Below are 21673 nucleotides of genomic sequence, written 5' to 3'. Positions count from 1 at the left end.
TACCCTGTTGTGCCCTCTTAGAATTTTAACATGTTTCAATGAGATCATTTAAAGAAGCATTGATTCAGGATCATAGATCACGTGTGGAGGTAGTTCCTGGAAATATGGTTGAGATAATGGCTAAGTGGGAGGAGGCCACTAGCCACATCTGCAACACATTGTGGGAAGTTTCTCATGAATTGCGGAATCCCCAGGAGACTGTGACTGCCCAGGAAATTGCTGCACCGTCAACACTCCCAAGAATGAGCTTCTAAGGACATTGGTGGTTTCCAGGGTCACAGCCAACAATGCTGCAGTAGATACTTTACTCATCATCGTAGACAGTCCCTCGAACGAGGATGACTTGCTTCCACATGAGTTCACAGATGTTTCAATGAAGGAACCGATGTTCCAGTCCTGAACTTCAATTGAGTTTGTGGAAGATGCCTGTGTGTGGATTTTTTTAGCATGTGGTGACCGTTGCAGATCAGTCAGCACACGGGCTTGACAGAGCTAGGTCTTTATCCAGTGGCAAGGGTTACCCAGGACGACTGGAGACCTGTTCTGCTGCACGGACCTAGTGCGCGCACACATCGCAGTGTGGGCTGGGCCCGTGCTGCCCCTGGGCCCTCGCCTCTTCTGGGCCCCGTACCCTCATTCGCTGCACCTCCGCCACGATCTCTTGTCGCTCCTCCGCCACAAAAACACTCGCCGCACCTCCACCACGACCTCCCTCCGCACCACTGGATAAAGGCCTCGCTCTGTCGAGCCCGTGTGGTGGCTGGTGTGAAACGGTCACCACACGTTAAAAAAAATCCACGCACAGCCATCTTCCATCCCCTCAATTGGAGTTCAGGACTGGAACATCGGGTCCTTCATTGAAACATCTGTGAACTCTTGTGGAAACAAGTTATTATTTAAATGGAGAAAGATTGCAAAGTGCTGCAGTACAGCGGGACCTGGGGGTTACTTGTGCATGAAACACAAAAGGATAGTATGCAGATACAGCAAGTGATCAGGAAGGCCAATGGAATCTTGGCCTTTATTGCAAAGGGGATGGAGTATAAAAGCAGGGAAGTCTTGCTACAGCTATACAGGATATTGATGAGGCCACACCTGGAATACTGCGTGCAGTTTTGGGTTCCATATTTATGAAAGGATATACTTTGGAGGCAGTTCAGAGAAGGTTCACGAGGTCTGTAATGACCCTGATCGGTAGCAACTCAGAAACTGTGCCCAGCACTAGTGGTTCTCGAGGAGTGGGCACAGACGGCGCTGTCTGTCCGCAGAGTGGCAGTGTGTCTGCTTCCTCCCTCCATGCCTACGCACGAGGGACTTCCAGACACTGGGCACAGCAAGCCGTGTCACTGCTAGTGCCAGGCTGTTGGAAGCTGGTCCCTCTAGTACAGTGCCTACATTTGAAGTACACTTCTCAGAGTTTTGCTCACCAGTTACTCGTTTTGACCAGTATTATTGCTTGATTTCGTACACCCCTGTCCTTCTAGGTTAGTTTTAGTGGAGTTGTGCAGATCTGTCCCCCTCTAACAGCCCCATTCACCTTTGGGAAATACCTGCAGGGCTGGAGTCCATCTATAGTTGTGGTATTCCTTCCCTCTTGGGCTATCGGCATTTCTTCCGGATAGACCCTTGCTGGCTAAGTGAGATAGCCACCAGGGGCTCAAAGTTTGGGCTGACTGGTGGCAAAGGCAGATGGGTGTCCTGCTTGGCTGATTTTCCCCCCTCGTCCAACCCCCTAACATCTTCCCCAGCCGCCACCCCATCCTCCCCCCCCCCCCCCCCCCCCGCCTCCTCTCACCTCCAACATCTTCCTGCAGTCTACAGCTTTGTTCCTCACTGTCAACCCCACGGCCAATTTTTGTATCACCTGCAAACTTCTTGATCATGCCCCCATTCTTCTCAACTCCAGAGAGTATCGGCCCAATCTACTCCAATCTCTCCTCATAGGACAATCCTCTCACCCCAGGGATCAATCTAGTGAACCTTCGTTGCACCCACCAAGGCAAGTATATCCTTCCTCAGATACAGAAAGTATAATATTATTCTGTATTAAGAGCCCAACTGAGTTATTCCGATAGGTTTCCAGGAATTGTCTCGAGTTTTCCACCGTAAATCCCTTCAGGGTGGTGGATTGTTTTTTTTTAAATTAACGGCAAGTTGACACCTGAACCTTTCATGTTTAAGGTTTACTGGGTGGCTAAAGTTCAGCTCGATCGAACTGTCGTGTAACTAGTCCAAAGTAACTGGTCTGGTTTGTCTACCTATCACAGCAGGGATGCTGCAGACCGTGTAAAGTACTTAATCTCCTCTTGCCAGAGTCATCAAAAATGAACATCAGTCTATTAACACGTCTGTGATCACACAAATGATGTGTATGTGTACCGAAAATACTTGTCACTATTATTAAGTGACAAGTTTCAATTGTTGCAGGCTCAAACATAGTTTAAACATATCAGAATAACACAGTTGGGCTCTTAATACAGGATAATATTACACTCTCCGTATCTCAGGAAGGATATACTTGCCTTGGTGGGGTGCAATGAAGGTTCACTAGATTGATCCCTGGGGTGAGAGGGTTGTCCTATGAGGAGAGATTGAGTGGATTGGGCCAATACTCTCTGGAGGTTAGAAGAATGGGAGCATGATTAAGAAGTTAGATACAAAAATTGGCCGTGTGGTTGACCGTGAGGAAGATAGCTGTGGACTGCAGGAAGATATCGATGAACTGGTCAGGTGTGCAGAAAAGTGACAAGTGGAATTCAATCCGGAGAGGTGTGAGGTAATGCATTTGGGAAGGGCTAACAAGGCAAAAGAATACATGGTAAATGATAGGAAACTGAGTAATGTAGAGGAACATGTAGAGGAGTGCATGTCCACAGATCCCTGAAGATAGCAGGACAGGTAAAGAAGGCATACATAAGAACGTAAGAACATAAGAATTAGGAACAGGAGTAGGCCATCTATCCCCTCGAGCCTGCTCCGCCATTCAACAAGATCATGGCTGATCTGGCCGTGGACTCAGCTCCACTTACCCGCCTGCTCCCCATAACCCTTAATTCCCTTATTGGTTAAAAATCTATCTATCTGTGACATGAATACATTCAATGAGCTAGCCTCAACTACATCCCTGGGCAGAGAATTCCACAGATTCACAACCCTCTGGGAGAAGAAATTCCTTCTCAACTCGGTTTTAAATTGGTTCCCCCGTATTTTGAGGCTGTGCCCCCCTAGTTCTAGTCTCCCCGACCAGTGGAAACAACTTCTCTGCCTCGATCTTGTCTATCCCTTTCATGATTTTAAATGTTTCTATAAGATCACCCCTCATCCTTCTGAACTCCAACGAGTAAAGACCCAGTCTACTCAATCTATCATCATAAGGTAACCCCCTCATCTCCGGAATCAGCCTAGTGAATCGTCTCTGTACCCCCTCCAAAGCTAGAAAATCCTTCCTTAAGTAAGGTGACCAAACTGCATGGAATACTTGCCTTTATTAGACGAGGGATCGAATAGAAGAGCAGGGAGAATTGCAAAAAAACACTAGTTAGCCCACAGCTGGAGGACTGCGTGCAGTTCTGGTCACCAGAGAGGGTATGAGAAGATTTACAAGGATGATGCCAGGAATGGAGAATTTTGGCTAAGGAACGATTGGATAGACTGATTTGTTTTCTTTGGAAGAGGAAACTGAGGGGAGACTTAATTGTGGTGTATAAAATGATGAGGGGTCCAGATAAGAAAGACCAGATTCCCTTAGCACAGAGGTCAATAAGCAGGGGTCATAGATTTAAAATAACTGGTAGAAGGATTAGAGGGGAGTTGAGAACTTTTTTCACCCAGAGGGCGGTAGGGATATGGAACTGAAAGGGTGGTAGAGGCAGAAACCCGCATTGCATTTATAAAGTACATGGATGCGCACGTCCAGTGCTGTAAATTGCAAGGCTACAGACCAAGAGGTGGAAAGTGGGATTATGCTGGGTAGCTCTTTTTCAACTGGCGCAGACACAATGGGCCAAAATGGCCTCCTTCTGTGCCGTAAATTTCTATGAGCCCAAATTTGCCCAGGAGTTGCTCCGTTTTTTTTTTTGGAGCAACTTGATTTTTCTGGAGTATCTTAAAATTCCCCATTCAGCATATTTAATTTGCGCCAGTGTAAGTGAGTTAGTTAGGATTTTTTAACTTTTTTTTGCAAAAGGGGGCATTACCAGCCACCTACACCTGTTTTGGCCATTTAAGCCAGTGTGATCGGCTAATAATTGCTCCAAACTAACTTAGGCCAGCGTATGTGGCCACAGATGAGGGGGGGGGGAAGGGAAGTGGAGAGGACTTTGCAAAGCACTAAACACCTTCACAACAATGTTCAAGAAGCATAAAAACCATCAATAATAAATTTAAAAAAATAAAACTACCTTCCTAACTCGGCCCGGGAAGTTAGCGGGCCGATTCCGACTCCGACTCCAACTCTCTCTCTCTCTCTCTCGAGGACTCTCCGAGGACGTCTCTCCGACGACTCCAGGACTTCTCTCTCCGAGGACTGACTTCTCTCTCCGAGGACTGACTTCTCTCTCCGAGGACTCTCCGGCTGGGGGCAGGAGTTACTGCGCATGCGCGACACCTCCAGTGCGCATGCGTTGAGCTGCCTGCACTGTTTCTCGCGCAGGGTGCTAGCTCCGTCCCCTAATGGACAGACCACGCCGCACCAAGCCATGGGGGGGGAGGTCACAGAGCAGCCGGAATCTGGGGCGATCTTTCCGGCATCGTTTTCACCCGAGGAAGTCGGTGCATCGTTGGTGAGTACGCCGAAAAAATGGGTGGGCCAAATTTGGGCCCGATGATTGGTTGTATTGAGAGGTGATCTCATTGAAATATAAAAGTTTCAGAGGGGGATTGACAGGGTAGATGCTGAGGTTGTTGCCCCTGGCTGGAGAGACTAGAACTAGTGGGGCATAGTCTCAGAATAAGGGGCCGCCCATTTAAGGCTGAGATGAGGAGGAATTTCTTCACCCGAGTTTTGTAAAGCTTTGGAATTCTCTATCCCCAGAGAGCTGTGGAGGCTGGGTGGTTGAGTATATTCAAGGCTGAGATAGACAGAATTTTGGATATGGGGATAGTGCAGGAAAGTAGAGTTGCGGTCAAAGATTAGCCATGATCTTATTCGGAGCAGGTTTGAAGGGCCGAATGGTCTACTCCTGCTCCTAATTCTTATGTTCTAATATTCTCTCCAAGGTTGCTGTAAATCGACAAAACTATTCTACTGTGTCATATTTTTGATATTTTTCTTGGGTTCCGTCCCGTTACTGTAAGCCACCTTGTGTCTCCCACGATCCGGAGTATGCCTTTTCATCTCAATTAACAACAAGCTAGATAAGATTGTAGAGCTTCAGAACACGTGGTCTGTATGCAGCAGTCACCTTTCAGTATCACAGGAAATGGTCAGGAAACTTCCTGTACTTAATTATGGGTTCAAAGTTACATAAAAATTGTTACTGTATTCTAAATACAAAACCCAGAATTCCATTTGCTTCTTTTTTAATAGCCTTATCTGATCTTAATGTCACATTTAGTGGACCTGAGTCCATGATCAGATCAGCCATGATCTTCCTGAATGGCGGAGCAGGCTCGAGGGGCCGTATGGCCTACTCCTGCTCCTATTTCTTATGTTCTTAATGATCTGAGTAGCTGCATACCAAGGTCCTTTTGCTTCTCTGTTCCATTTTAAATCCTATTATTTAAGATGATACCAATTCAGTATTCTTCATTCCAAAATGCATTACTTGATATTGTTCTACACTTTTGAACAGCCCCGCCACCTAGCTATTTATCCAGCTGGTTTATCCACTTCCTCCTGCAGTCCCTCACAATCCCTGTCATCATTTGCCACACCCAAGTTTGGTGCCATCAGCACATTTCCATATTGCTCCCTCAATACCGAATGTGTATGGTAGTGTAGTGGCTACGTTACTGGACCAGTATTCCAGAGACTAGAGCACAAAATCTAGGCTGACACTCCAGTGCCAGTACTGAGCGAGTGCTGCACTGTCGGAGGTGCTGTCTTTCGGACGTTAAACCGAGGCCTCGTCTGCCCCCTCAGGTGGACGTAAAAGATCCCACGGCACGATTTTGAAGACGAGCAGAAGCGTTCTTCCCGGTGTCCTGGACAATATTTATCCCTCAATCAACATCACAAAAAAAAACAGATTATCTGGTCATTATCACATTGCTGTTTGCGGGAGCTTGCTGTGCGCAAATTGGCTGCTGCGTTTCCCACATAACAACAGTGACTACACTCCAAAAGTACTTCATTGGCTGTAAAGCACTTTGAGAAGTCCTGAAGTCGTGAAAGGCGCTATATAAATGCAAGTCACTTTTCTTTTTCAGTTCATATATGCAGGTCATTTGTCAACATAGATTGATACAAGTGGCCCTAACAGTGTGGGACGTCACTCTCTGCATCTTTCCAGTCAGAGAAACATTTTACCCCTGCTTTTTTGCATTCTGCCACCAGAAACTGTCTCAAAATCTGCCTTTGTGCATCGACAGTAATATATTGATGCCTGTTGAATAAAAGACTGAAAACGATAGTAATTTATCTGGAGTGGGGTCAGTACCAAAGGGGGGGGGGGTGGGGTGGTGGTGCAGCGGTTGTGTTACTGGATGAGTAATCCGGGGAAGGGGTGTCAATAATCCCACCAGGGCAGTTCAAGAGTTTAAAAAATATCTGGGATCAGTAAAAATGACCATGGAGGTTGTCGTAAAAACCCAACTGGTTCACTAATGTACCTTCAGGGAAGGAAACCGCCTGCCCTTACCCGGTCTGGCCTCTATATCATTCCAGTCCCACAGCAATGTGGTTGACTAAACTGCCCTGTGAAATGGCCTAGCCATCCCACCAACTAGGGATGGGCAATAAATGCCAGCAACCTCTACATCCCAAGAATTAATATTTTAACATTTGTTTTTAAAGATGCGGTGCTAAAACCTGCAGTAGTAGTGACTGCACGCTACTACCTGTGACCGGCCAACACCTCCAGACAGCGCTAGGGTTCAAGGGCGGTTCAAGCCTGCGGGATGGTCACTGGGCTCGACTGACGGTGCTCCAGCTATCGAAATTTCAACTGAATAGTTTGACTTTTAGGGAGGAAAAAATACAGAAATACACGTACGATAACACAGCAGTCATTATCACCATAGGCAGTCCCTCGGAATCGAGGAAGACTTGCTTCCACTCTTAAAATGAGTCCTTAGGTGGCTGTACAGTCCAATACGAGAACCACAGTCCCTTTCACAGGTGGGACAGACAGTTGTTGAGGGAAGGGGTGGGTGGGACAGGTTTGCCGCACGCTCTTTCCGCTGCCTGCGCTTGGTTTCTGCATGCTCTCGGCGACGAGACTCGAGGTGCTCAGCGTCCTCCCGGATGCACTTCCTCCACTTAGGGCGGTCTTTGGCCAGGGACTCCCAGGTGTCGGTGGGGATGTTGTACAGTAGACACCTCAAGTCGCTGGAGAAATACCACCAACGATGTCTCCGCAAGATCCGGCACATCCCCTGGGAGGACAGGCGCACCAACGTTAGCGTCCCCGACCAGGCCAACATCCCCAGCATTGAACACCGCGGTACTGCAGAACTGCACTGTCCAGATGGCAATGTCCCAGTGCAGCAGTTTGCTTCAGTCCCTCAGTTGTTGATGTGGCTGACTTCAAAATTGTCTAAGTGGAACCAGGTTTTCTCTTCAGCTGCTTTGTAGCTTTATTTTGCTCCTTGCTGCCAGATAACTCCTCTCTTCCCATGATCGCGAGAAACTAGCCACAGGAGGAGGCCATTCAGCCCCTCGAGCCCTCTCCGTGATTCAACTAGATGGTGGCTGGTCCGTACATCATTTACCCGCCCTTGCTCCGTATTGCTTGATGCCCTCGCCTAACAAAAGACTATTGATGTCAGTCTTGAAAGCTCCAAATGTCACCCAGCATCTACAACTTGGTGCTAACTTCATTTCCCCCCCCCCACCCCCCTCCATTCTTTAGACATATCTCTGGCAACAGAAGCTTCAAAAATGGCACCATGCAGTAACCACAGTAGGATTTGTGTAAAATACCACGAGCGCTCTCTACCCCCTAATTCCACATGTTTCTTAACAAAATGATTTTTTGGAAACCTTTTATAGACCATGTCCTCTGCTTCCCCTTTATCTTGCTGCGTCCTGCAGAAAGATTGGAGATGCTGGGTCTGTTGCTCCAACAGAGGAGGCTGAGGGGAGATTTAATTGAGGTGTACAAAATTATGAGCGGCCTGGATAGAGTGGATAGGAAGGACCTGTTTCCCCTTGGCAGAGGGGTCAATAACCAGGGGGCGTAGATTTAAAGTAATTATGTGGAGGTGTAGAGGAGATACGAGGGGAAATTTCTTCACCCAGAGGGTGGTGGGGGTCTGGAACTCACTGCCTGTGAAAGGTTGATAGAGGCAGAAACCCTCACCACATATTTAAAAAGTACTTGGATATGCACTTAAAGTGCCGTAACCTAGAGGGCTACAGAACAAGAGCTGGAAAGTGGGATTAGGCTGGATAGTTCTACATTGGCCGGTGCGGACATGATGGGCCGAAATGGCCTCCTTCCGTGCTGTAAATTTCTCTGATTCTTGCAGTGGGCGTGGAAGGGTTAAATGGATGCAGTACAACTGTGGTGACTTCACTGTAGATCAGCGTCATCCTTTTAACTGTGGGAGGGGCTTGCTGTGCTGGGTTTGGAAAGTTGGGGAGAGCGAGCCAGAGAGAGATAAAACAGCTTTGGAGTCCTTCAGCATGATAAATCATTGACTGTCAGGGCTATTCATTTGAACGGCAGCCAAATAAGCTGATTAAATCGAGCTGTTATTTTTAAAGGGTTTTATGCTGTTGTGTCCGATTTAGTTTCCATTGACTGGGGGGAGGGGAGCAATTGTGTGAGTATTTCAGATACTTTTTCCTCCCTATCCATTGCTTGTGTTTTTTTTTTCCACCAATCATCTCTTCTGACTATTCTTCCCCTTTCCGCTCTTGAAGGAATTGCCTTTTGGCCAATCGTGGGCCGGTGAGTAGACTCTCGCTTCTGAGTCAGAAAGTTGTAGGCTCGAGATCCAATCTAGAAATTTGAGCCCATAATCCAGGCTGACGTTCCAGTGAAATACTGAGGGAGCGCTGCCCAGTCTTTCGGATAGGACATTAAACCGAAGCCCCTTCTGCCCCCTCAAGGGACGGAAATAATCCCACCGCACTATTTTGAAGAAGAGCAGTGGAGTCCTCCCCGGTGTCCTGCCCAATATTTGTCCCTCAACCCACATCACTAAAAGTAAATTATCCGGTCGTTGTCACGTTGCTGTTTGTGGGAGCTTGCTGTGCGCAAATTGGCTGCCGCGTTTTCCACACTACAACAGTGACTACACTCCAAGACTACTTCATTGGCTGTAACTGAGGCCATGAAAGGTGCTATATAAATACACGGTCTGCATCTTTTTCTTCTTTATTTTGGGTGAACGTTGATCATGTGTGTTGGCAACATGGAATAATAAACGAGTCCAGATCCTCAACAGTGTTCAACTGATGGCCTATGTGGCCATTTCCAACAGGGCTCTCTGTACAACAAGCAGCATACTGTAAGGTTACATACTTTTCCAGAAGACACAGGAAGAGGCAGCAAACTAAAAATTGATTTTAATACAAGCTGTTGGGGTTGACTGGACAAAGGGAGAAAAAGGGCACCAGCCTGGAGCAGCGGGTGACTCATCATCAATTAAGGACAATCTCTGCGATTGAGAGCCAGACTGGGTTTAGGCATAGAAACAATGGGTTTCATACATTTGATATAAACCCACAGAAGAGTCACTGAACTGATTGGCCGGAGGGGGAAAAAAACAATTCTCTCTGGAGACTCCAAGGCTGCAAGGAACCAGAACAACGACGAGACCCCACCAGGTGTACATTTTTGGAGAACTGGGTACTTACGATGAGGAGTTATCTTTTGCCCTGAAGACTCCGTGTGCAAATTGGGGACATCCAGGCCCATCATGGCAGTCAGTGGTGACAAGATCACCACAAACACCGTATCAATCCAAACACATTATCGGAAACCGCAGCGCAGTGAGGGATTATTCATAAAATGGATATAAGTATACGAGCTAGAAGAAACTCGGGCGAAGTAAGGGAAGGAACGGAATGAACACGGGAAGGAACAGAACTGAAGAGAATGACCAGAAGAGGAACAACCAGTCACGGAACCAACGACCACGAACCTACAATCCACGATTACAGCTAGGAACTGGGCAGGTGAGTGTATGTCTTCAGTCACTACTCTCCGAAATCTAGTTCTGTAGTTTTTAGTTTGTTTTTGCATAATAAAACTTGTCATGTATTCAACTATCATTGTAACCCATGTATAAGCTGACCTAAGTTGTACACCTTGTGAACATTGACCACAAGGGGGTGAATTTGTGGGAGACACTCCTAACCTGGACATTCAGGTATAAAAGGGGAAGCTCCACCCACCTTCATCACTTGAGGTCTTGGCAATAAAGGTAACTGGTCACAGAGTGACCTTCTCTCAAGTATGGGCCTCGTGTGCAGTTATACTGTATAGTAAGGACGTAGCAAAACTGACAACTGGATTAAGCTGAAACTTTGCGTCACGTGTCGTCCTTTTTTCTGTAATTCCCGAGGTCTACGAATCAAGGTAGACTGTAAAACAAACACCCTGCAGGAAATTCCCCAGCCAAACAGCGGCATTAAAGTCAACTGCTGCCACAGCTGGGATCCACTGCTTGGTTTCAGTAATGGTGGATGAATTCTTCTGGTGCAGGAAACAAATTTTATGCCTGAACAGTTGATGAGCAATTTCTTCCTTTAATCAGGCTGTGCTTTATTGGTTGAGTAAAGAAGCCCCCTCCTATCAGACCTGACTGATGATTCTGGCTCCTTACTCAATCCTGCTTTGGGAGGCTCGTCTTCATCTCTGTGCTGTGCGAATGTATAAATAACTGCAACTTGCTGTGAGTCACTCCTGTAAGCCGTGACTTTGATTTGAAGCCTTGGTGAGAATTAATTGCCAAAGCATTCTAGAAGGCTCCTTCCCCCTTCCCTCCTCTCCCATCGGCTTAATTGGTAAATGCATCACTTGGAGGAACATCAACCGGGGGTGGGGTGGGGGGCTGTGTGTGTGTGCGTGCGTGTGTGCGTGCGTGCATGCGTGTGTGTGTGTGTGTGTGTGCATGCATGTGTACATGCGTGTGTGTACATGAAGGAAAGAAAGGATTTGCATTAATTTAGCACCTTTCATGACTTCTGGACGTCCCAAAGCACTTTACAATCAATGAAGTACTTTTCAAGTGTAGTCACTGTTGTAGGAAACGTGGCAGCCAATTTGCGCATAGCAAGGTCCCACAAACAGCAATGTGACAATGACCATATAATCTATTTTTAGGTGTTGGTTGAAGGAATACTGCCCTGCTCGTCTTCGAAATTAGTGCCATGGGATCCTTTTTTTCCCCCTGAGAGACCCTCGGTCTGACGTCTCATCCGAAAGACGGCCCCTCCGTCAGAGCAGCGCTCCCTACACAGCTTAGATTTTGTGCTGAAGTCTCCAGAGTGGGACTTGAACCCACAACCTTCTGACTGATAGGTGAGAGTGCTACCCACTGAGCCCTGGCTGACACACACAGCCTTCATGGTGAGATAGCTAACGGTCACTCACCACCTGATCTAAGGCCTGCAGAATGACCAGGACCAGAGAGCTGTTGGCTCCTATGGAACCGTGATCCCTACAACCGTCTGCTGCCTTTCTGAGAAAATTGGGAGAATAATTTTTTTTTTTCCCAGAGCTTAAAGCTCAGTGATCCTTCGGAAACGACCGAAACTTTGGCATCATAATGTCTTGGGTGCAAAGGGTCATTACGTAGGATTACATCGGATATACGCCACAGAAACAGGCCATTGAGCCCAACCAGTCCATGCCGGTGTTTATGCTCCACTCGAGCCTCCTCCCGTCTTTCCTCATCTAACTCTATCAGCATAACTCTCTATTCCATTCTCCCTCATAGGCTTGTCTAGCCTCCCCTTAAATGCATCGATACTGTTGGCCTCAAACATTCCTTATGGTCGCCAGTTCCACATTTTCATCACCCTCTGGGTAAAGAAGTTTCTTCTGAATTCCCCATTGGATTTCTTGGTGAATTTCTTATTACACGGAGTTCCAGGTGCGTGAAGAGGCTCGGGAGGTGCGTCGCTGAGGCCTATAAAAAGACCCAACGCGTCGGAGGAGGCTCGGGAATTCCAGGTGCGTGAAGAGGCTCGGGAGGTGCGTCGCTGAGGCCTATAAAAAGACCCAACGCGTCGGAGGAGGCTCGGGAATTCCAGGTGCGTGAAGAGGCTCGGGAGGTGCGTCGCTGAGGCCTATAAAAAGACCCAACGCGTCGGAGGAGGCTCGGGAGTTCCAGGTGCGTGAAGAGGCTCGGGAGGTGCGTCGCTGAGGCCTATAAAAAGACCCAACGCGTCGGAGGAGGCTCGGGAGTTCCAGGTGCGTGAAGAGGCTCGGGGGGGGGGAGGGGCGTCGCTGAGGCCTATAAAAAGACCCAACGCGTCGGAGGAGGCTCGGGAGTTCCAGGTGCGTGGAGAGGCTCGGGGGGGCGTCGCTGAGGCGGGTTTCTGCAGCTGCAGCGGGGAGAGAAGGCAAAAAAATAGAAAGAAATCAAAAGGTGATGTCACAGCCAAGGGGGTAAGTGATTGGTAAGTAGTTTTTCTTTTTCTTTTTCTTTTTCTTTATCAGTAAGTAACCGTTTAACATTGTTGTTGCCCAATTAGTTTAATCTAAGGGTTAAGTCATGGCAGGAGAGCTCGGACATGTGTTGTGCTCCTCCTGTACTATGTGGGAATTCGGGGATGCTTCCCGGTGTCCCTGACGACTACGTGCGCGGGAAGTGCATCCACCTGCAGCTCCTGACAGACCGCATTGCGGCAGTGGAGCTGAGGGTGGATGAACTCTGGAGCATCCACGATGCTGAGAATGGCGTGAATAGCACGTTTAGTGAGTTGGTCACACCGGAGGTAAAGGGTACATAGCCAGATAGGGAACGGGTGACCAACAGAAAGGGCAAGGAACATAGTTCATGGGTCCCCTGCGGTCATCCCCCTGCAAAACAGATACACCACTTTGGGTACTGTCGAGGGGGATGACTCATCAGGGGAGGGCAGCAGCAGCCAAGTTCATGGCACCGTGGCTGGCTCTGCTGCACAGGAGGGCAAGAAAAAGAGTGGGAGAGCGATAGTGATAGGGAATTCAATTGTAATGGGAATAGATAGGCGTTTCTGCGGCCGCAACTCCAGGATGGTATGTTGCCTCCCTGGTGCAAGGGTCAAGGATGTCTCGGAGCGGGTGCAGGACATTCTGAAAAGGGAGGGTGAACAGCCAGTTGTCATGGTGCATATAGGTACAAATGAGATGAGGTCCTGCGAGACGAATTTAGGGAGCTCAAAAGTAGTAATCTCAGGATTGCTAGCAGTGCCACGTGCTAGTCAGAGTAGGAATCGCAGGATAGCGCAGATGAATATGTGGCTTGAGGAGTGGTGCAGCAGGGAGGGATTCAAATTCCTGGGGCATTGGAACCGGTTCTGGGGGAGGTGGAACCAGTACAAACCGGACGGTCTGCACCTGGGCAGGACCGGAACCAATGTCCTAACGGGAGTGTTTGCTAGTGCTGTTGGGGAGGAGTTAAACTAATATGGCAGGGTGATGGGAACCTATGCAGGGAGTCAGAGGCAAAAGATAGAAAGGAGAATAGTAAAAGTGGAGGGCAGAGAAACCCAAGACAAAAAACAAAAATGGCCACATTACAGCAAAATTCTAAAGGGGCAAAGTGTGTTAAAAAGACAAGCCTGAAGGCTTTATGCCTTAAGGCGAGTAGTATTCGGAATAAGGTGGACGAATTAACTGCGCAGATAGCAGTTAATGGATATGATGTAGTTGGCATCACAGAGACTTGGCTCCAGGGTGACCAAGGCTGGGAACTCAACATCCAGGGGTGTTCAACATTCAGGAAGGATAGACAGAAAGGAAAAGGAGGTGGGGTGGCGTTGCTAGTTAAAGAGGAAATTAATGCAATAATAAGGAAGGAGATTGGTTTAGATGATGTGGAATCGGTATGGGTGGAGCTACGGAATACCAAAGGGCAGAAAACGCTGGTGGGAGTTGTGTACAGGCCATCAAACAGTAGTAGTGAGGTTGGGGACAGCATCAAACAAGAAATAAGGAATGTGTGCAATAAAGGTACAGCAGTTATCATGGGTGACTTTAATTTACATGTTGATTGGGCTAACCAAACTGGTAGCAATACGGTGGAGGGGGATTTCCTGGACTGTATTAGGAATGGTTTTCTTAACCAATATGTCGAGGAACCAACTAGAGAGCTGGCCATCCTAGACTGGGTGATGTGTAATGAGAAGGGACTAATTAACAATCTTGTTGTGCGAGGCCCCTTGGGGAAGAATGACCATAATATGGTAGAATTCTTTATTAAGATGGAGAGTGACACAGTTAAATTAGAAACTAGGGTCCTGAACTTAAGGAAAGCTAACTTTGACGGCATGAGGCGTGAATTGGCTAGAATAGTGATACTTAAAGTGTTGACGGTGGATAGGCAATGGCAAACATTTATAGATCACATGGATGAACTTCAACAATTGTACATCCCTGTCTGGAGTAAAACCGTGGCTAACAAGAAAAAATTAAGGATAGTATTAGATCCAAGGAAGAGGCATATAAATTGGCCAGAAAAGTCAGCAAACCTGAGGACTGGGAGAAATTTAGAATTCCACAGAGGAGGATAAAGGGTTTAATTAGGAGGGGGAAAATAGAGTACGAGAGGAAGCTTGCCAGGAACATAAAAACTGACAGCAAAAGCTTCTATAGATATGTGAAGAGAAAAAGGGTAGTGAAGACAAACGTAGGACCCTTGCAGTCGGATTCAGGTGAATGTATAATGAGGAACAAAGAAATGGCAGACCAATTGAACAAATACTTTGGTTCTGTCTTTACGAAGGAAGACACAAATAACCTTCCGGATGTACTAGGGGACCGAGAGTTAGTGAGAAGGAGGAATTAAGGATATCCTAATTAGGCGGGAAATTGTGTTGGGGAAATTGATGAGATTGAAGGCCAATAATCTCTGGGGCCTGATAGTCTGCATCCCAGAGTACTTAAGGAAGTGGCCCTAGAAATAGTGGATGCATTGGTGATCATTTTCCAACAGTCTATCAACTCTGGATCAGTTCCTATGGACTGGAGGGTAGTTAATGTAACACCACTTTTTAAAAAAGGAGGGAGAGAGAAAACGGGTAATTATAGACTGGTTAGCCTGATATCAGTAGTGGGGAAAATGTTGGAATCAATTATTAAGGATGAAATAGCAGCACATTTGGAAAGCAGTGACAGGATCAGTCCAAGTCAGCATGGATTTATGAAAGGGAAATCATGCTTGACAAATCTTCTGGAATTTTTTAAGGATGTAATGAGTAGAGTGGAGAAGGGAGAACCAGTGGATGTGGTGTATTTGGACTTTCAAAGGGCCTTTGACAAGGTCCCACATAAGAGATTGGTGTGCAAAATCAAAGCAGGTGGTATTGGGGGTAATGTACTGGCGTGGATAGAGAACTGGTTGGCAGACAGGAAGCAGAGAGTCGGGATAAACGGGTCCTTTTCGGAATGGCAGGCAGTGACTCGTGGAGTGCCACAGGGCTCAGTGCTGGGACCCCAGCTCTTTACAATATACATCAATGATTTGGATAAACGAATTGAGTGTAATATCTCCAAGTTTGCAGATGACACTAAACTGGGTGGCAGTGTGAGCTGTGAGGAGGACGCTAAGAGGCTGCAGGGTGACTTGGACAGGTTAGGTGAGTGGGCAAATGCATGGCAGATGCAGTATAATGTTGATAAATGTGAGGTTATCCATTTTGGTGGCAAAAACACGAAGGCAGAATATTATCTGAATGGTGGCAGATTAGGAAAAGGGGAGGTGCAATGAGACCTGGGTGTCATGGTTCATCAGTCATTGAAAGTTGGCATACAGGTACAGCAGGCGGTGAAGAAGGCAAATGGCATGTTGGCTTTCATAGCTAGAGGATTTGAGTATAGGAGCAGGGAGGTCTTACTGCAGTTGTACAGGGCCTTGTTAAGGCCTCACCTGGAATATTGTGTTCAGTTTTGGTCTCCTAATCTGAGGAAGGACATTCTTGCTATTGAGGGAGTGCAGCAAAGGTTCACCAGACTGATTCCAGGGATGGCTGGACTGACATATGAGGAGAGACTGGATCAACTGGGCCTTTATGCACTGGAAGTTAGAAGGATGAGAGGGGATCTCATAAAAACGTATAAGATTCTGACGGGACTGGACAGGTTAGATGCGGGAAGAATGTTCCCGATGTTGGGGAAGTCCAGAACCAGGGGACACAGTTTTCGGATAAGGGGTAGGCCATTTAGGACTGGGATGAGGAGAAACTTGTTCACTCAGAGAGTTGTTAACCTGTGGAATTCCCTGCCGCAGAGAGTTGTTGATGCCAGTTCATTGGATGTATTCAAGAAGGAGTTAGATATGGCCCTTATGGCTCAGGGGATCAAGGGGTGTAGAGAGAAAGCAGGAAAGGGGTACTGATGTGAAGGATCGGCCATGATCTTATTGAATGGTGGTGCAGGCTCGAAGGCTGAATGGCCTACTCCTGCACCTGTTTTCTATGTTTCTATGTTATACCACCTATTACTACCTGTTGTAGAATTCCAGATGCAGTCCTTTTTTATAATGTGCAAGGTTTTGTAATAATTCAATGGAGCACATTTTCTCCTTAAGATGTCTGACAGTCTTGGGTGGTGAGAGTTGGAGGAACAACCAGGCTGAATGGTGCAATTATAAAATCTTAATTGAACAGCACATCGAAATCACCTGTACTGAAACAGCCTGAGGGTGAAACATCAGGTGGTGCCAGAGCAAATTAAACTGCATAGTCTACAAATTCAGCAAGCGCTTTTCAGAAATTTCTTTTGAAATATCCAATTTTCAGATCTCTCTGTTGTGGCAGCTTCCATTCCCGCTCTTTCTCTCCCCCCCCCCCCCCCCCCCCCCCCGCCCCGGAATCTCCTCACCCCCAACTCCTCGGTGGTCCAAGAATGTAGGGGAAGGGCTGCTACTCAACTTTCTCCAGAATATATACCACTGCCAACGACCTGAAGCCATGCGTTGGCACTCTGTCCTGTAGCTGCTCCGTGCTGTGGTACAGGCGTTGTACAGCGGGGTCATAGTTGTATTGTTCAGCTGCTATCTTCATCATAGGCAGTCCCTCGTATCGAGGATGACTTGCTTCCACACCAAAAAGGGATGAGTTCACAGGTGTTTCAATGAAGGATCTAATATTCCAGGTCCCGAACTACATGTTGAAGGGTGGAAGATGCCTGTGCGTGGATTTTTTTAACGAGGGGTGACTATTGCACACCTGCCACCACACGGGCTTGACAGAGCTAGGTCTTGGTTCAGTGGTAAAGATTAACCAAGACGACTGGAGACCAGCTCTGCTGCACGGACCGAGTGCGCGCACATATCGCAGTGTGGGCTGGGCCCATGCTGCCCCTGGGCCCTCGCCTCTCCTGGGCCCTGAACTCACGCCTCCCCTGGGCCCCGATTGCATCCCTCCGCAATCTCTCGCCGCTCCAGCTGTACCTGCCCCCGCTCCAGCTGTACCTGCCCACGCTCCAATCAGCGACCTGGATTTTGGTGACGTCCAACTTTGGTTTTGGTGATGCCCAGGAGCAGCATGGAGGCATGCTCCTCCAGGGAGCAGCACGAGCTGGTGCAGGAGAGCTGCCATCACTGAGTAGTCCTCCAACCTCCCTTCTTCAATTGGCTGGGTTACATTTGGGTGTTTTGAGGACGCAAGAATCATCTCCAGCTCATTGAAAACTTTATTGTTTCTCTGGTGGGAGTCGCATACCCTTTGTGCGTTGGTGGAACGAAGGCCGTTCCTGTTCAGTTGTGCCACAGGGTTGTTGTCGGGATATAGCTACACACTTCTGTCATTGGTGCCCTGGGCCTCAAGGAAAGCCATCATTGCAGGAGAAATCTATGCTGCGGGTTGCTGCTGACGGTGTGCCAGGACAACAGTTGCCTTCTCAATGCAGCACCAGACTGCAGAGTGACTGACTCCTGCAACGTCTCCTGCAAGGGACCCTGTGGTATAAAAGTTAAGTCACCTTCTGGTATAAAATGCAAATGGCTAACTGACCCCTGCCTGTGGACTGGGTGTCGCACCTTGAAACAGAAACATGCCATGGAACAGAAAACTACCCTGTAAAAGAATAGAAAGAGAGAATTTGCAATTATATAGCGCCTGTCACAACCTCAGGACATCCCAAAGCCAATGCAATACTTTCGTAGTGTGGTCCCTGTTGTAATGTAGGAAACGCCAAGTTGTGCACAGCAAGCTCCCACAAACAGCGATGAGAAATTGACCAGATCATCTGTTTTAGTGATGTTGGCCAGGATACCCGGGAGAACTCCCCTGCAAAATAGTGTCATGGGATCTTTTACGTCCACCTGAGAGAGCAAACGTCTCGTCCAAAAGGTGGCACCTCCGACCGTGCAGCACTCCCTCAGTCAGCCGAGATGTTATGCTCCAGTCTATGGAGAGGGGCTTGAACACACGACCTTCTGACTCAAAGGATACAAACTGAGCCACAGCTGACACAACTTTGATATCTTGTTTTGCCTTTTTATAACTAATGCCTGTTCCAACCTGGAGTTCCATACTCACCTTCCCCCCCACAACGCCAATATCAGGATTGGCCTTTAACTAGCCTTGAATAGTATAAAGTCGTCTTTTTTTTCACCAACCCTAGTTTGCGTTGGAGCAATCATCAGGTATGGTAGCTTAGTGGTTATGTTACTGGACTAGTAATCCAGAGGCCTGGACTAATGATCCAGGGGACATGAGTTCAAATCCCACCATGGCAGCTGGGATTCAGTTAATTAAATATTGGTAATCATGAAACTGCTGGCTTGTAGTTTTTTTTAAAAAAGGATCCAGTTATTTGGACTATTTCTTGCTGATTGGCTCTCCATCGTCACATGACCTGATTGCTGATTGGTCCCCTTGGCGGATAAGCCGCACCCAGCAGTTTCTCTGGAATGTGTAATTGGAACCGCCCAGCCCAAATTCTGAGTGACTTTTCAAAGTGTAATTCGAGCCATTCTGACTTCAGAACTCCCCTGCAAGCAGTCAGAGAGGACAGAGCTCCCGGCAAACACCTCCCAAATCCCTGGCTCCAGCCCAAGTTCCTTGCCCCCCCCCCCGCAGCCCAAGTGCATGCCTCCCCCACCCCTGCCCGCCGTAGATGGGGCACCGTGAGTGGGTCACAGATTGTTAACTGGTTTATTGGCTATGAAGTGAATCATGACCGTGTCGTGACTTCCGGATTTCATCCACTGTGGGTATAAAGGGGGTTGGAAGAACGTGACGCATCTTTCCTGAGTTCCCCCCCTCCCCTCCAATCCCCCCTCTTGTCTCCCCACATCTCTTGCCCTCCCCCCTCCCACATCTCTCTCTGGATTGAGAAAGCAATCCTATGGAACTCCCTGCCTAAACCTCTCCGCCGCTCTACCTCGCTTTCTCTCTTTCTTCCTTCAAGACGCTCCTTAAAACCTACCTCTTTGACCAATCTTTTTTATCTCATAATACTCCTGCGAAGCGCCTTAGGACGTTTCACTATGTTAAAGCGCTATATAAATACAGGTTGTTGTTGATGTCTTGCCAAATCTATTGTGGGTAAATGGGATCGTGGTACATGGCTGAATAGTCCACTCCCTGTCCCTGTGCGCAGTACTTCAGAATGTCTTCCTGAATGCGAGGAGTATTATAGAACTGCAAGTTTTCTTCTTATCTTTAGGTGGGATCATTGATGAAGATGAAGATGCGTTCATCAATGTAAAGAAAAATATTCAAGAGACAATGTGCATGAGGTGGGAGTCTGGTGGCCCAGTGAGTAATTGCACCATGTGGTGCGTTACTGAGCCAGTCAGGTTCCACGTTCATTCATAGTTTGTGCCGAGTGAGCTGTTCTTGGTGAAGGATCTCAATGGGGTGTTACAGTACCCTGGCAATGAAGGAGAAATACCAGCCAAAGTTTCCAATCCTGATCGATAAGTGGTAACCAATCTCCCCTCTAATTGTGTTTGGCCCTGCGCGGCCCCTTTAAAGATCTCAACCAGGGTCTACAGTTGTCCTCACCGCTCCTGGACTTTGGCTGCGGGGCGGGGTGAGAGAAATTTCTGACCTTGACTGTTATCCTATCGCTCCAGCTCTGCTGGGCGGGCCACATTGTCCGCATGCCCGACACAAGACTCCCAAAGCAAGCGCTCTACTCGGAACTCCTACCAACAAGCGAGCCTAAGGTGGGCAGAGGAAATGTTTCAAAGACACCCTCAAAGCCTCGTTGATAAAGTGTAATATCCCCACCGACACCTGGGAGACCCTGGCCAAAGACCGCCCTAAGTGGAGGAAGAGCATCTGGGAGGGCGCTGAGCACCTCGAGTCCTGTTGCCGAGAGCGTGCAGAAACCAAGCAGAAGGAGCGTGCGGCAAACCAGACTCCCCCACCCACCCTTTCCTCCAACCACTGTCTGTCCACCTGTGACAGAGACTGTAATTCCTGTATTGGACTGTTCAGTCACCTGAGAACTCACTTTTAGAGTAGAAGCAAGTCTTCCTTGATTTCGAGGGACTGCCTATGATGACTGGAAAGTGGGTGTTAGGTGAGAACGTGATTGGATGAACGTGATCCGGTGTGATGCTGTTCACAAGCATAATTTCTTATTGGTTTTATTAGTCACTATCTTATATCTATGGCCCTTAGTTTTGTATTCCTCTACAAGGGGAAACATCTTCTCTACATCTACCCTATTGAACACCTTCATAATTTTTAAGACCTCAGCCTTCTGTTTTCTAGAGAAAAGAGCTCCAGCCCATTCACACTTTCCTGGTCGTTATAACCTCTCAGTTCTGGTGTCATCCATGAAAACCTTTTTAGCACCTTCTCCAGTGCCTCAGAATCCTCTTTGTAATATGGAGGCTGTATAAATAATTTTCTGATATGAACTGTACTCATTGGAGAAGAGTGTAGGGGGGGAGGGGAGAGCGGTGGGAGCCAGTCGTTGGTGTGGAAAACAGTATGAGCTGTTGAGACGTGATCCGAGGGTGCTGGGTGCACGACAATTAGCTTTGGTACCTGTGTGTTAAACAGTGGGGGGGAATAAGCCAGATTAGCTGCTCCTGATCACAGTTCAGTGACCCTGCTGTAAGTGTGGAGGTCGGGTGAGAATGGGATGGTACACGCCTGGGATGCCATTGACCGTTTAACAAGTCTTCCAATTGTCACAGTTTAGGCTCGCGTGTAAAGAAGGGGTTGGTACCAAGGACGTCATCACCCCATCATTGGCGGCCGTGCCTTCAGCCGACCAGGTCTAAGCTCTGGAATTCCCCCCCTAAACCCCTCTGCCTCTCTCTCCTCCTCCTTTTAAGACGCTCCGACAAAATCTACTTTGATGAGATGTTTGGTCACCTGTCCTTGTGTCTCATTGTGTGGCTCGGTGTCAAATTCTGTTTGATAAGGTTCCTGTGAAACGCC

At 47.8% G+C, this 21673-nt stretch overlaps 1 protein-coding gene across 3 annotated transcripts in view; it reads left to right on the top strand.

Moving 5' to 3' along the window:
- LOC139275691 (junctional adhesion molecule B-like) overlaps positions 1-21673 on the top strand; it is a 103889-nt gene that overhangs the window by 30556 nt on the left and 51660 nt on the right. The window lies entirely within an intron of this gene.

This window comes from Pristiophorus japonicus, chromosome 11 (assembly GCF_044704955.1).
Source record: "Pristiophorus japonicus isolate sPriJap1 chromosome 11, sPriJap1.hap1, whole genome shotgun sequence".
NCBI classification, from domain to species: Eukaryota; Metazoa; Chordata; class Chondrichthyes; family Pristiophoridae; genus Pristiophorus; species Pristiophorus japonicus.
The sequence above is the reverse complement of the archived record's forward strand: the minus strand, read 5'-3'. Positions and strand labels throughout refer to the sequence as shown.